The sequence below is a fragment of the Bos indicus x Bos taurus genome, chromosome 23, assembly GCF_003369695.1.
Source record: "Bos indicus x Bos taurus breed Angus x Brahman F1 hybrid chromosome 23, Bos_hybrid_MaternalHap_v2.0, whole genome shotgun sequence".
Classification (NCBI taxonomy): Eukaryota; Metazoa; Chordata; class Mammalia; order Artiodactyla; family Bovidae; genus Bos; species Bos indicus x Bos taurus.
The window spans coordinates 19,679,751-19,696,104 of record NC_040098.1 but is presented as its reverse complement, the minus strand read 5'-3'; the positions used below and the strand labels follow the sequence as shown (position 1 = coordinate 19,696,104).

The following is a 16,354-nucleotide window of genomic DNA, read 5'->3' as shown; positions in this document are numbered from 1 at the left end:
AGAGCCCCTGGAGAAGGAAATGGCCACACACTCTAGTATTCTCTTTGGAGAATTCCATGGACAGAGGTGCCTGGTGGGCTACGGTCCACAGGGTTGCAGAAAGTCGGACATGGCTGAGCAGGTAACACTTTCAGTTTTCACTCCTGGTCACTAGCAATTGATCTGAGCATTCTTTAGTCAATACAGGTTTGCATCCAGCTTCAGAATGTGAACTAGGAACAGCAGGTTGCATTATCTATACCATGGTTTACTTCACTCATGGTACAGATTAATTTTCCTCCCTCTTTCCACATTTCGTAGAAAAATAAATGCATATGCATAATAGAAAATGGAGACAGTTACTCAAACAATTCCCTGAATTAGATCCAGTTTTACTTACATCTAAATATCTCCATGAAAATACTTTGTCGAACTGAATGTTTCTGTATATTTGTCTCAACTGAATTCTCTACTTTATTTTCAGGTATTGATAGACCCTCTCTCCTCATCCCCTGAAAAACAAGTATTGTTTTCTTTTATTCCTTTATTTTGGCCATGCCATGTGCTTTCAGGATCTTGATTCTCTGACCAGGGATCGAACCTGTGACCCCTGTAGTGGAAGCACAGAGTCCTAAGCACTGGACTGCCAGGGAATTCTTCCTCACATCTTAAAGCAAAAATAAAATATTCTTTGACATATATTAGACAGGTCTAGATGGGCTTCTATTATGTGAGCAGGGTTAAAAATTGAATTATTATTAAAAGAGGTACAAACTTTCCTTCACTTTCATAAGAACTTAGGATGGCAAAAATGCTAAAGATAATACAAACTCTGTACTTCATTACTTATTTATGCCTAAAATTGGATTCTTGGTCTCGTACATACACTCAAGATACTCTCTCCCCAGTCCTTTCCATCTCAGTTAACGGCAAAGTCATTTTTCCAGTGTTTCAGAACACTTGAGAGTCATGCATTGGTTCCTTTATGACCTCACATTATGTTATTCTTCTTTCTGGGTCACTCTTCTTCAGTTAAAATGGCCTTCTGGACATTCCTGCAACTTACCAACCCTGTTCCCACTTCAGGGCCTTCGCGTGCATTGTCCTCATGGTCTGGAATTCTCTTTCTTTAAACAACTACAGGTACCGCCTTCACGTTCTTCAAGTCATTATTCAAATAACACTTCCTTAGTGAGCCCTACCCTGCTAGTCGAATATAAAAATCACAATTCTCTTATTCCTTTTGTGCTTTATCTCATTCCATAATCTCTTTTCTGTTGTATAATTTTTCCACCTCTAACACTAATGGCCTTTTAATATATAATTTGAGTATTCATTTTGCTTATTGTCCAACTCCTTCTAGAATGTGAGTTTGATGATGGCATGGAGTTTTGTTTTGTCCACTGCTATATCTGTGGCTCCTAGAATAGTGCCAGGCACACTATGCTGCTGCTGCTGCTAAGTTGCTTCAGTTGTGTCCGACTCTGTGCGACCCATAGACGGCAGCCCACCAGGCTTCCCGTCCTGGGATTCTCCAGGCAAGAACACTGGAGTGGGTTGCCATTTCCTTCTCCAATGCATGAAAGTGAAAAGTGAAAGTGAAGTCGCTCAGTCGTGTCCGACTCTATCGACCCCAGGTAGGCCCATCATAAATAATTGCTGAGTAAATATGATAATTAGCATCTATTACTAACTCTCAACAAATAGACCCTATTTTTCAAAGGTAGAAATGTAAAAGTTGTTTGTTTCCAATACAAGAGGTATTATATAGTAGATTCTATGGGAATGGAACAACTTAAGTTTCCATAAGTCTAGAGAGGTCAGGGGCCTGATGAAACCCTGATATTCTCTGATTCTCTTCCCATCGGAATCTTGAAAACATGATCATTTTCTAGCAGCCAAGCACTAATTTTAAAAGATCCTGGAATGTTAAACCTGCAATGAGAGTTTCCTAAGAGGATGGATCATGATTACAGTTCTACAAGCTGATTTTAGTATTTCTTCTCTCATCACTTTGCTACTCTTCCTACTTTGAAATATATGAATATAATTGGAAGGTTTGGGAAGCCAATTTGATTACACTATGAATAATTATGTGCTACACCTCCAGTGTATCAATAAATTTGATTAATATATACCTTTCCCTGTTGGTCTTTTAAAATGCACATAGTTGAACATCCAAACTGGCCTAAAGCAAGAGTCTGACAACGTTAGTAAGAGTTGAGAATTAGTAACAGGTGCTAATTATCGTATTTAATTTTTGGAAGCATAAATATGAAAGCTAAAACTATTCTGCACACCTTTAAGATCCATCTTTTGGTCATGCCTATTTAAAAGAAGCACAGAATTTTAGGGCTACAAGATTGTATTTTACTTGGCTTGATTGCCTTATTTTACACTTATGAAAACTGAGCCTCCAAGATACAAAATGACTTTACCAGGTACCACGGAACTGAATAACTGTTTTGGTCAGAACTTCTTCTAAGATTAAAACAAGGTAACTGTGAGATTGCCACTGAAAACCTGTTCTTAGTATAAGGAAATTAATTGACTATAGCAAAAATTACAATATGGGATTCTAAACAATATGCAGTCTTACGCAGTTTCCATGGTGACTACATAAACACTAGAAAAGCAAATTAAGCAAAGGATAAAATAATTGATAAAATGATAAAATGGCTCCACAAGCATCCTAATAAATAATTAAGAGTCATGGGTCACAAAAGAGTTAAGAATTTGCAGGTCACCTGAAGTGAATTGTTCTATGGCATTCACAGGAGGAGAAGTTACTTTCTCACAGAGATGGTTCCATAGTATGCATGGCCTCTGCTATTATTTGGAGGATTAGGGCTTCTTTTCTTACCTATCTAATCTAGTCATCTTTTAAGATGCCAAGAGGTATTTTTGCTTAGATATATATTCCTTTCTGTTTGCATTAGTGAGTCTATATTAAGGTTAATATGCCAGAGGAATGTAAAAGTCTACAGTAGCAGCTGGCTTTGTTCAAGGGATGAAGACTTTTTTGTGGTGTGATGAATTCAGTTTGGTCTCCTGGTGTGTCTTCTCCACATGTTTGGAAATCACATATTTTTCTGAAAGCTGGTAGTCATCAACATTTTCTTATCGGCACTGGTGTCATTGTTTTAGCATTGTTATAATGAAGATACTTTAGTAGTATTGATAACTGAGGATCTTTGGTATTAATTGAATGGAAAGTATTTTTGACTCTGTGGACAGGAATGCTCTCAAACTACAAACAAAATTATAGCTAAGCCAAATTTTTAAAATAGATTTTAACAGATTCCAGGAGGTAGGAACATTAAGATAATTCATGTGACTTCAAAGGTAAGATCTTTGTGAACAGCATGTCACAATTTCCTAAGAGTGAAATTTTGAGCTCCCTCTACCAGAACCTTGTTTAACTTAGTTTCTTTTCTCCATGACACCTTTCCTATTGTGTGTGATCATATTGTAGGTCAGATACCAGTGGCTTGAGAGTAAAGTCTGGGTACTGTTCTGAAAACTAGGTTATATCTGGTCCCCATGTGATGCAGGTAAAACTCCCATGAAAATATGAGTATGGCAACACTGATGGAACATAATTTTAATTGAAATGATCTCCTTTGGGTTATATTTCTGTAGATCTAATATTAATATTTCTCTTAATTCTCTATTTTCTTGCTAATGTACTTGAAAGGGTTTTTCAACAATTTTATAAACCAGTCTTCCTTCGTAAGAAATTATGACAATTTTCTCTGTTACTTTCCCTTAAAGTCTACACTTTTTCTACCAATGAACTGAGCCTTGATTTACACATTATGGTGAGCTTTTACATCCTAAACATATTTATTCTTTTGAAACTTTAATTATTTGGCAAGTATTTAAGCATTGGGGAGGTTGAAGAGACCTAAACACGAAATTAACAGAGAACTCAACTACAATCCACAGAGGAAATAATCAAATAAGTTGCTATTTTAAACAATGTAAGCAAATAGGAAGAAGGAAGGGATTATTTCAGAACACAAATATTCACCGGCAAGAAACTAACCGAAGTAGCAACGCTTAAAAAACTGGAAGGTTAGTAGTTAAATCTTTGAAAAATAAAGAAAGCAACTCAAGTCACTCTTATGACTGTATTATTTAAAGGAATATATCTGTATCAATCCTGAGGACAGGATGTACAGCTCAAAAGTGGGAGTCAAGATTTAAAAATAAGGAGAAGCAGGCTAAAATTCTAAGGAAAAATAAATATAGGATCACGCATCAAGAAGCCTTGAAATAGCAAAAAGGTTTCAATCAAAACGTAGTCGTTAAATGTTAAAATGAGGAATGGGGGAAAAGTCGCTGCGGGGTATCATCTTCCACTGCCTGTACGGGAAGGATGGAGTGGTGATACGCGGGAGCCGGCGGAAGACCGGATGTTTCACTGTCTCAGAAATTGTCCCCTGTCCTCACACCGGCACCGTGAGCGGTCCTCTGGGGAAGCAAGCCTTTCTGATCTTTCCATTTCCCTGCACCATCCTAAAGGCACAGTCCCGCTGGGACTCCGGTTCATCTCAATTCTGAAGGAAACCGTTAGAGGCCAATCTCTGCCCTGAAATTGAAAATAAACTTCCTCCGTCCCTCGAAAACGCCAGCCCTCTCAGCTCATTCTTAAAGGAATGGCCCTGAACATCCTCCAGTTCTGTTCATCCCCACCCCTCTCCCAGCAGCCCTCGTCCTAGAAAGGCCGCGGCGTGGCTCGGGGTCGCCCGCCCGCCGGCCAGGCGATCAAAGCACCACGGCCTCAGGGAAAGCGGCAGCAGGCGCGCGCCGCGAAGCCCCGCCCCCAGCGAGTGTGGCGGAAGTGGCTGGCTCAGGAAAGGAGACCGCGCGCCACCTGGCCGAGCGCGCATGCGCCAGCGCCCGCGCCGAGAGTGGTGGGGGCGATCGTAGCCCTCCCTCCTCCACCTCCGCCACCCCCGCCCCACAGTGAGAATCGGGCTCACGCCATCTTGCCCCCCCACCCCCACCCCAACTACGTCCCCGCTGAACCACCCTTTCCCTTTCGACACTTTCAGCCCCCCACCCCGCCCTTTTCCAAGCGTGTCCCGGGCCGCCGCCGCAGAAACCGCACCATCTCTAACCCCACATTCTCCACGCGGGACGCCCAGCTGTGTCTACAAGTGTTCTTAGAGCAGAGGTTGTAGGGGGTATCGGGGGCGGGACGGGGGAGGACGGGGGAGAGGGCTGGGGTCGAGAGGGGCGCCGAACCCACGTGTCTGGGCCCCGCCCCGGCCCCTGTCCCCGGGGGACGGCCGCGGTGGGTCCCGGGCGTTCGCGCCGGAGGCCGAGGGGAGAACCGAAGCAGCGTCTCCGGAGCCGCCGGCCCCGCGAGGCGCCCGGGTTCGCCCGCGGAGTGTGGAGTTGGCCTTGACTCCTCCCCGTTGGCGGGTGGGCGTGGGGCCAGGGGAGTTGGGCGGGCGGGTGAGAGCGGGTACCGCTGGGTGTGTTAAGAAGCACCTTCCGCCTGTCATCTAGGCCGTGTTTAGGGGGAAATAATTCTTAAAGAAGGAAATTGTTGCTTTATGGGCGAGGTGAAAGAAGAGTTAGGTAGTGTTAGAAGAGGTATAGCATCCTGGAAAGGGAAAAGATTGACTCTCCCCACATCTCTTATCCCTGGGGAAATTATTTAGCGTGTTTTTGGCTGGGTGTTTTGGTCTGTCAAATGGGGGTAGTAGTAGCCTATCTCAGAAATGTGAGGATTAGATGAGATAATACAGGTTAAATGCTTATTGCAAGCTCTGAGCACTGATTAATTACCTGTCATTTTTATCTCTCTGTTTTAAGGAATTCAGAATGACTGTGACCTGGCTTTCTAAGTGAGAAAATGAAACTGGCCTCAATTTATAGGGGGCAGTGGAATGTAATATGTGGCGCTCAGAGGCGTTCCTGGAAATGTGTTATTAATGTACACGGGGATAAATGAGCTTAACTCCCTGAGGTTATAAGACTTTAGCTACCAATATTTCCTTGCAAAGAAATGATGATGAATTTATCTGGGAGGGGAAGATCTAGAGTCTTAGTGTATGTGAGGGATAGAACTTTGGAAGTAGAATTAAATTTGTCTATGAAGATTTACTTGAAGACCAAATTGAGTACGGAACTCGTGGAATTTCTGGTGGATGTTTGAGAGAGGATGGATTTGACTGTTATGAATAAATTTCCTGATAGTTACTATTTTGCAAAAATAAAGTGCCCTTTAGTGTGCTATTGCACGTTTCTTGTCTCTGGGAACATTTAAGAAAAGATCTAGAGCAGCCCTGTCCAGTGGAACTTCCTGTCGTTACGGAAATATTCTGTAATCTCTGCTTTCCTAATATGGTACCCACTAGACACAAGTTGCTCTTAAGCATTTGAAGTATGGCTAGTGCACTTAGGAATTTAATTTTTAATTTTATTTAAATTAATTGATGTCGGGAAGATCCCCTGGAGAAGGAACCCACTGCAGTATTCTTTGGAAAATCCCATGGACAGAGGAGTCTGGAAGGCTGCAGTCCATGGTTTGCAAAAGAAGCCAACAGGACCTAGCAACTAAGCAAACAAAATTAATTGAAATATAAATAGCGGCTTGTGGCTAGTGGCTGCCTTGTTGGACAGCATAGGTCTAGAATCTAGGCCCTGAGACCTTTTCCAATTCTTGATTTGGTTGAATTTTAAGTTGGAGAAGCCAGTTCTTAGAACATTTGTTGCCTTAGGGAATCATAATTATATTCAAATAATACCTTTCATTCAAATACTGTAGTTCAAAGCTTGGGTCTGTTAATACTTATTTACAGCTTGCAAATTAAAGTAAAGCATTCTTTTGACTCCTAGGTTGTACAGCTAATGCCAGATTCATCTGGAGAGTTGTAATAATACGAAGTGGAGTTTCCTTTAACCATTATTGTACTGTGACTGGGTGTCCACTATCTTTTATCACTTTAGTTAGTTTTCAGTGAAAACCTTTCAACTCTTTTATTCCTAAAGTTTTTTCAGTTTGAAAGATGGTGTTTTTCATTAACTATAATAGTAAACTTTGAGCATTGGGCCATTGCAATAGTTTTGTAGTTATTGGTATTCAAAACTCTTGAAGAGAGAAGCCTGAAATTTGGCAGTATTTTGCAAGGATGCTTTCTTTGAAATATAGTTTTTTTTTTTTTTTTAAGCAAATGTTTATAAAGTTAAGTTTTGAAGAAAACCTTAAAAAAAACCCCACTTTATTTATAGATAACACACCCTTAACTCTGGTCTGGTGTCTGTAGAGTGGTACCCTTTGTCTCAAGGCTGATGATAATCCTTGGATCTGGAACAAAAACTGGAAGCTCATAAATAAAGCATATACAGAGAATACCCCATAACATACAAATCAAATGGATTGCTCTTGTGTAGGGTGACTGTATACCCTGCTTTTTTGGGTCAGTCATGGTTTAGAGCCTGTTTGTCTCTGCATAATTATTAATAGGGACCCTTTCATTTTAAAAAATGTTCCAGTTGGGTCCACATAATAATATGGTCACCCTCCTTTTAAGCTTGTTGAAATCTGGAGTATATAATTTTAGGAGGAGTAAATGTACTGTGGTCTCAGAAATGTACTCACTTTGAAGTAGTGACAGATATTGCTTATGTGCATAAATAACACATGAGCTGTCTGGAGTAAGGCCAGCAAGTGACCTGTCCACTTAAGCCACTGATAATTAAAAATTTCTACTTTTCTCAGTATAATTGGCTAGCAATCTTGGGTACTTTGATTGTTGGTTTTCTCTAAAAAAATATTTTGTTGTAAAATCTGCAAAGAAAGTTGGACCATGCCAGTCAAATCAGAACACTGAGTATTCTTGTTGAAAATAATACCTGTTTTACTGTATGGTGAAATTGAGCGATGAAATTAGTTAGAAATCTGCTTACCACGTTAAAGACTGGTTTCACTTAAATAGTAAAGAATAATAGTTCAATCTAATGCATTATTGTGTTAATTGAATTTATAGTGTAGTGGATTAAAATACTTTATTGAGAGTCAAACACATTTGGTTTGATTCCTCACTGCTGAGGGTTAAATGCAGTAACCCCTGTGATGTGTTGGGTGCAGTGCTGGGTGCAGTAAAGCACAGAAGTACTCAGCAAGTATTAGCTGCTCTAGCCTTAAGTTTATCAAGTAATGGATCTGGAGATGCATTTTGCATTAGTTTTAACTAATTCCAAAATTCAGGTGTACACGTTTTCTGCCCTATGATTTCAGTTGAGATGTTTAACTTTTCTGAGTCTCAATTTCCTCATCAGTAAAATAGGATTAGGACCTAACCTTAACCTACCTCCTCACAGGATTACTGGAGGCTTCAGATGAGAACTGCGTAAATTGTCTTTCAGACGTTAATTTAACTGGTTGAGTCTCAACTGGTCTACCTCCTACCTTCAGTAAAGACTGGCCTTAAATATGCAAAAACTGCATGTATTTTAATTTGTGAATCAGCACATACGTAAGATCATTCTCTTTTACAAATAATACTGTAAGTCCCAGCAATGGTGCTTAATTGATCTGTTTCCAGTATATTCCCTGCCCCAAACAACTCTATACTAACTGCTAAGGGAAAAACCAATGTTTTCATGGGCACTTCATGTGTTCCAAACTAATGCTCGATCTTATTTATCCAAAGATGTCATTCCCCCTTAATAGGTGGTACTGATGAGTCTTTACTTTCTGGAATGGATATGTAAGATTCTTGTTTACATTGCTGCCTCTGATAATATCTAATAGTGGATATTGAAGTTTAAGTTTATGAATATGAAAATAACATTCTGTCTGGCATATAGTATGTATTAGTTGCTGAAAAACTGTTGTGTTCCTTGAATTTTCACAGGGCAGTAAATATGTGAACTTCTAAAATTATAAAATATACAAATATACATTACTTACAAAGCTTAAAGTATACTTTTGCTATTTCAAATGCTGTAGAGGTTTTTTGACTGGATCCTTTATATTTCACTTTTTTTTTCATATTAATTTGTTTCTGAATCTTTAAAAGACTACTCCTAAGCATAGTATTCTTTCTCTGAGGATATGCATGTTTAATAGTAGTACTTTGGGATATGTTTTCAAGAAACTGTACTTTTGTTGGGTTCATCATCATCGTCATCATCATGACGAACTGAGTATTTCTAGGTACCAGGCACTGTCCTTGGTGCTTTGTGTACATTACTTGATGTCGCCTATGAGAGGAGTACTTTTAATCTCCTTTTTAAAGATGAGGGAACTGAGGCAGGGAGGTGATGTGACTTGCCCAAGGTCACCTGGTAAGTGTTAGAGCCTGTATTTGAACTCCAGAGCCTAGCTCTTTACCTGCTAAACCGTGAGTTGGCATAGACAGATAATTCACAACAAAGTTCACTATGACAAACACATTGTGGAGGACTTGTGAGTTAATTATAACCAACTTTTATTTGTGTGTTCCTTGTGGGATAGTAGAAAGAACTCTGGACCAGAAGTCAGGGGACCTCAGTTTTAATCCCAGCTGTATCGCTAAATAGTGATGTGTCCTTGGGCAGTTCAAGAAACCCCTCTGGACTTCAGTATCCTCACCTGAAAAATGAGGGATTTGGATGAAATTAGTGATTTTCAAACTGTAGTTCTGAACTTCAGATGTCTTTGGTCCCCCCTCCCGACAGTCCATGGGGTTGCCAAGAGTCGGACTCGACTGAACGCCTAACACTTTCACTTTTTTTTTCCGCCTGCCAGCGTGCATAGTTATACTTTGCCCGTTATAGTTATAGTTGTTTATCTGTTTGCCTGAGATTTACTTTTAAGCAAAGAATTCCTGAACTTAATTTTTAAAGTTATCAGTCTCTAAGAAAACGTAATGACAAGTTCCCTGGTACTACTTCTCAGTAATTCATATTTTAGTGTGTTAAAACTAGGCACTAAGGTAGAAGATGGGTGAATTTTTGTATGTGTGTAGGTGGACTGGCTATTGTGGGTTATCTAAGATCAGAGCGCGTTTTTGTGTGTTAGATTTGTGGCCTTCACCCAGTGTTTTCACTCTTCTTTGTTAGTTGGGGGGAACACATGCCTAATAGGATGGTTTTGAACAAATGTGAGCTAATACAGGTGAAAGATCCTTTATAAATTCTGAAATGCTTATGCAAACTCATCTCTTTTATACATGCCTCCAGAAAATGTCCCCCTCCTTTTTCTGTTTAGTCACGTTAAGTGTGTTTTTAACCACATGAGATATTTTATTGAATTGTTTGTACTTAATATGGACTTCTCATAACAGTTAATATTTTTAAAATGTGAGTCTGGACTAGAAGAGAATCTTGATGTTTAAGAGATCTCCTTTTTTGACATCCTTGTCAAATATACTTACTTCTTATTATTAGAAGTATAATTGATTCCAAATATCTGGAAAGTTAACCATTGTCACTCAATTGTGTATTATTTTATATAGAAACAAGTGTTTTTGATATTGGAAAAGTGAGCTTGCCATTTTCTCAGGGTTTTGGATGTCATGTATTTTAGGATGATCTGACAGGCAAATTGGCTGTGTGTAAGAAACATTTTTGCAAAGAATAAAAATTTGTTTGAAACTCGTTTAAGAGTTAATACTTAGGAAACTCAGTATTTCTTAAGGAGAGTACTGTATATGAAAACACATGGGGAAAAAAAAGAAAGCACATAGAGTAGAAACCTACATTAATATGAAACTAAAGAAAAGATAGAACTTCACGTGTCTCTGACCATTGTGTCACAGCTTCTTTGTCAGTAGGTAAAAAAAAATTGCTCATGTAGCCAACTGAGATATGTAAGTGTAGTTTATAATCTATCTAGAGGGAATTTTCGTGTTTTACAAGTGTTTTGATATTTTCAATTCAAGTGTATTTTTTGAGTGCTCATATGTTGTAGCCACTGCCTTCTTTACAATACACCTCTGAGATAAATTATTCTTGACATATCAAGAAACTAAACGAGAGATTAGTTGACTGTTACTACCAAGTTATAGTAGGTATTAACTTGAATTGGGGTGTATATAAATATATTGGAATTACTATTGTGTTATCCCCAACTAGACATAGAAGTTTTAAAATTTTGCACATTTTAATTTGTTTTTTTTTATTTTTTATATTCTCAGTGATTGATCATTTGGTGGTATTTTTCACAGCAGGAGGAAATTTATATCATGATATAACTTGAGCTTTTTTTTTTAGGCAGTAAAGCTGAAATGTGTGTAATAGTGTTGGTTTAACCATAATCTCTTCCTGCCTTTGGAGTTCTATAAAAATGAAAATGTTCTGATTATAACAGAACATTATACTTTATATTATTTGGGATTATTACTTTATATTATGTAGGATGCTCAGATTATAAATGATTGAAATTGAGACTCTTAGATGCTCAGAATCAGTACAGAGGTCTGCTGAATTAATTTTTCTCAAGAATGAAACAAAAAATTCTGCTATCTTTTAATAAATGGGTAGACTGATGGATTTCACAATCCAGATTTTGACATTGTTTTGAAGGTGTTTTAACTAGTAATAAAGTTTTCAACTCTGAGGTATTTTAGGCTAAAGATGTTGCATGGTATTTCTTTGGTCATTAAGTCACTAAAAATAGGAGCTATAAACAGAAACCGAGTAACAGGTTCATTACATTTTTCCTTAATTCACATTTGTGATGTATAACTTTATTACATTAAAACATTTTTTTTGGTCATATTTTCTAAGAAAAGGGGTATATCCTCAAATTCCATTATTTTTATTAAAAGATACCAGTCTTTATACTCTGGCACAGAATTTTACAGATGTGATGTAATATTGGCTATTGGCTGAATGATCAGGTTTAAATATAAGTATTAATCAGTGATGAACTTATTCCTTGAGTTCACATTTAAACTGTGGCATGTTGAAATAATCTAGGTCTCCATCTGCACATCTGAATTCATTTTGTAAAATATGGCAAACAGCTGCATTTCAATTGAAAGCTAAAACAACTGTAGGACATTAACCCATTGAGAAGATTACAGTAGGTTTTCAGTTCCATGTTAACTATATTTATTAGAGAAAATTGACTTGAGTGCTTCTGCTTTTAACCGACATTTATTTTTTTTAATGTCTGGGAGATAGGAAATAAAGCATTGGAATGATAGGACTTTGATGTGTAAAAAAGTTAATGTCTAAAGAAGTTAATTATCCCCATCATCAAACAAAATGTGGGCACAGGAAATAATTTTAAAGATTCTAATGCACTATCAGCTCATCATGTCAAGAAAAATGTTATCCACCTGTTTGATTTAAGAATTAAATAACTTGACTGTGAAAGGATGATCATGGTTATAATAAACTAGAATTGGGACCTTTTCCCTCTTACTAATAAATACTCTTGATATGAAACATTTGCAGCAGGGGCACAATCTAAGAAAGCTGGAGTTTTGCTATGAAGTTACTTTCTGAAATGTCTCTTCAGAGAGTGTTAAAGCAAGGTGACTGGATTTGCAAAATGAAAATTACTCTGGCAGTCTCTCAGAAGAGTCCCACAGAATGGCATGCCCTCAGATCTGACATGAGTCAGCCTAAATCATGACTGCTTTTGGAGAATGGGGTTAACATGTAATCTTTAAGTTTAACATCTTCTCCAGGATGTCATATCTCTTGTCAGTTTCTCTTGGGACAAGTGAAACATTTTCTAAATTCAATGGGATAGCCAAGTTCCTTTTTTAATCAATGTATTCTGATTCTGTAGGACTGTTCCTGGAAGTACTTGCTTTCCTGTCTTATTTTTCCCGTCTTGGACTGATGATAAAATAATTTTTTTTTTTTAAACTGAGTTCCAAATGGTGTTTCCTCTTTCTCTCTAATATTTGTAGAAAAAAGTACTTATCTCCCCCTCCCCCACCCCCACCAAAAGTCTTTGTGAACAAACAGGACAAATTCAGGCTTAAAAAGATCGATGATTTTTCATAACTTCTTTAGAATTTTGGTTTTCAGGCTCAGTTTGAGTGAAACCTTCTTCTTTCTCTGCTCTTACATTCTCTGTTGAATGAATTTTGCCTGGCCCTTAGGCCCCTCAGATTAGAGAGGGGTTTTGTTGGCATAGAGTTGGTCCTGCCACAGAATGCTATTGGGATGTTCCAGATCTAGCCACCCAGCTAGAATGCTGCTTGCCTTAGGTCTCTGTCCTTTTGCCTTATCAGAAGCTTCATATGTGGCCCATCTCAGACAGTAGTTTGTAGTAGTTAATTTTTTGAGCTTTCACTCATGGAAGTGAAAGTGAAGATTGCTCAGTCGCATCCAACTTTTTGTGACCCCCATGGACTATACAGTCCATGGAATTCTCCAGGCCAGAATACTGGAGTGGATAGCCGTTCCCTTCTTGGCAGCATCTCCCCAGCCCAGGGATTGAACCCAGGTCTCCTGCATTGCAGGCAGATTCTTTACCTTCTGAACCACCAGGGAAGCCCACTCTCTTTCACTCATGGAGCTCCGCCTTTCTATCTCAGCCGTCAGTGAATGACTGGTTCAGGTTTCCTTTATCAATTTTAGTCTCCATTGCCCACCAAAGTGGTCAGGTTAGAGGATGTATTAAGAAATACGTTTGAAAGCAGTGTGGAGAGTACACTGAGATGCAAGAAAGAAGCTATAAATAGAACTCAACAAGAAAGGGAGGAGGTAGAAACATAAAGTAGAATTTATTTGACTTCTTAGCAAATTTAAGGGTGCAGGAGAAGGAATCAAAGATGATGACTTGAGATTTTGAGCCAGGCTGACTAGTAGCAGCACTGATGTCAGTGTGAAAACAGAACTTATTTTATAAGGAAACTGATTAATATTTGTTGAATTATATTGAGGTCTTCTAGTGAAAATATTCAAGTTACTTAAACTTTGTGATGGTGAAGTAAGGATAATCTAAATTTGTCATATAAAAGTTCTTAGTGTTTTCTATGTAGAGGATCATGTCATCTGCAAACAGTGAGAGTTTTACTTCTTCTTTTCCAATTTGGATTCCTTTTATTTCTTTTTCTGCTCTGATTGCTGTGGCCAAAACTTCCAAAACTATGTTGAATAGTAGTGGTGAGAGTGGGCACCCTTGTCTTGTTCCTGACTTTAGGGGAAATGCTTTCAATTTTTCACCATTGAGGATAATGTTTGCTGTGGGTTTGTCATATATAGCTTTTATTATGTTGAGATATGTTCCTTCTATTCCTGCTTCCTGGAGAGTTTTTTTTAATCATAAATGGATATTGAATTTTATCAAAGGCTTTCTCTGCATCTATTGAGATAATCATCTCTACATAGAAAACCCTAAAGACTCCACCAGAAAATTACTAGAGCTAATCAATGAATATAGTAAAGTTGCAGGATATAAAATCAACACACAGAGATCCCTTGCATTCCTATACACTAATAATGAGAAAATAGAGAAATTAAGGAAACAATTCCATTCACCATTGCAATGAAAAGAATAAAATACTTAGGAATATATCTACCTAAAGAAACTAAAGACCTATATATAGAAAACTATAAAACACTGATGAAAGAAATCAAAGAGGACACTAATAGATGGAGAAATATACCATGTTCATGGATCGGAAGAATCAATATAGTGAAAATGAGTATACTACCCAAAGCAATCTATAGATTCAATGCAATCACTATCAAGCTACCAATGGTATTTTTCACAAAGCTAGAACAAATAATTTCACAATTTGTATGGAAATACCAAAAACCTCGAATAGCCAAAGCAATCTTGAGAAAGAAGAATGGAACTGGAGGAATCAACCTGCCTGACTTCAGGCTCTACTACAAAGCCACAGTCATCAAGACAGTATGGTACTGGCACAAAGACAGAAATATAGATCAATGGAACAAAATAGAAAGCCCAGAGATAAACCCACACACCTATGGACACCTTATCTTTGACAAAGGAGGCAAGAATATACAGTGGAAAAAAGACAGTCTCTTTAACAAGTGGTGCTGGGAAAACTGGTCAACCACTTGTAAAAGAATGAAACTAGAACACTTTCTAACACAATACACAAAAATAAACTCAAAATGGATTAAAGATCTAAACATAAGACCAGAAACTATAAAACTTTTAGAGGTGAACAAAGGCAAAACACTCTCCAACATACATCACAGCAGGATCGATCCTCTATGACCCACCTCCCAGAATATTGGAAATAAAAGCAAAAATAAACAAATGGGATCTAATTAAAATTAAAAGCTTCTGCACAACAAAAGAAACTATAAGCAAGGTGAAAAGACAGCCTTCAGAATGGGAGAAAATAATAACAAATGAAGCAACTGACAAACAACTAATCTCAAAAATATACAAGCAACTCCTGCAGCTCAATTCCTGCAGCTCAAAAAATAAACGACCCAATCAAAAAATGAGCCAAAGAACTAAATAGACATTTCTCCAAAGAATACATACAGATGTGGTTAACAAACACATGAAAAGATGCTCAACATCACTCATTATCAAATAAATGCAAATCAAAACCACAATGAGGTACCATTTCACACCAGTCAGAATGACTGTGATCCAAAAGTCTACAAGCAATAAGTTCTGGAGAGGGTGTGGAGAAAACGGAACCCTCTTACACTGTTGGTGGGAATGCAAACTAGTACATCCACTATGGAGAACAGTGTGGAGATTCCTTAAAAACCTGGAAATAGAACTGCCATACGACCCAGCAATCCCACTGCTGGGCATACACACTGAGGAAACCAGAAGGGAAAGAGACACGTGTACCCCAATGTTCATCGCAGCACTGTTTATAATAGCCAGGACATGGAAGCCACCTAGAGGTCCATCAGCAGATGAATGGATAAGAAAGCTGTGGTACATATACACAATGGAGTATTACTCAGCCATTAGAAAGAATACATTTAAATCAGTTCTAATGAGGTGGATGAAACTGGAGCCTATTATACAGAGTGAAGTAAGCCAGAAGGAAAAACACCAGTACAGTATACTAATGCATATATATGGGATTTAGAAAGATGGTAACGACAACCCTGTATGCGAGACAGCAAAAGAGACACAGATGTATAGAACAGTCTTTTGGACTCTGTGGGAGAGGGAGGGGGGGATGATTTGGGAGAATGGCATTGAAACAGGTATAATATCATATAAGAAACGAACCGCCAGTCCAGGTTCGATGCAGGATACAGGAAGCTTGGGGCTGGTGCACTGGGATGACCCAGAGGGATGGTATGGGGAGGGAGGTGGGAGGGGGGTTCAGGATGGGGAACACGTGTACACCCGTGGTGGATGCTTGTTGATGTATGGCAAAACCAATACAATATTGTAAAGTGAAAAAAAAAAAGAAAAAAAAAGATAAAAAAGTTCTTAGCACATCAAGAA

General features: G+C 38.4%; 2 protein-coding genes across 10 annotated transcripts in view; one reads left to right on the top strand and one right to left on the bottom strand.

Moving 5' to 3' along the window:
• The window catches only part of RUNX2 (runt related transcription factor 2), a 351,996-nt gene that overhangs the window by 299,703 nt on the left and 35,939 nt on the right, over window positions 1-16,354 (bottom strand). The gene's annotated exons all lie outside the window — the stretch shown is intronic.
• The window catches only part of SUPT3H (SPT3 homolog, SAGA and STAGA complex component), a 414,047-nt gene continuing 402,561 nt past the window's right edge, over window positions 4,869-16,354 (top strand). For all 4 annotated transcript variants that reach the window (XM_027524850.1, XM_027524851.1, XM_027524852.1 and 1 more), the window contains exon 1: window positions 4,869-5,161. The gene's annotated coding sequence lies outside the window, so the exon portion shown is untranslated. The remainder of the gene's footprint in view (window positions 5,162-16,354) is intronic.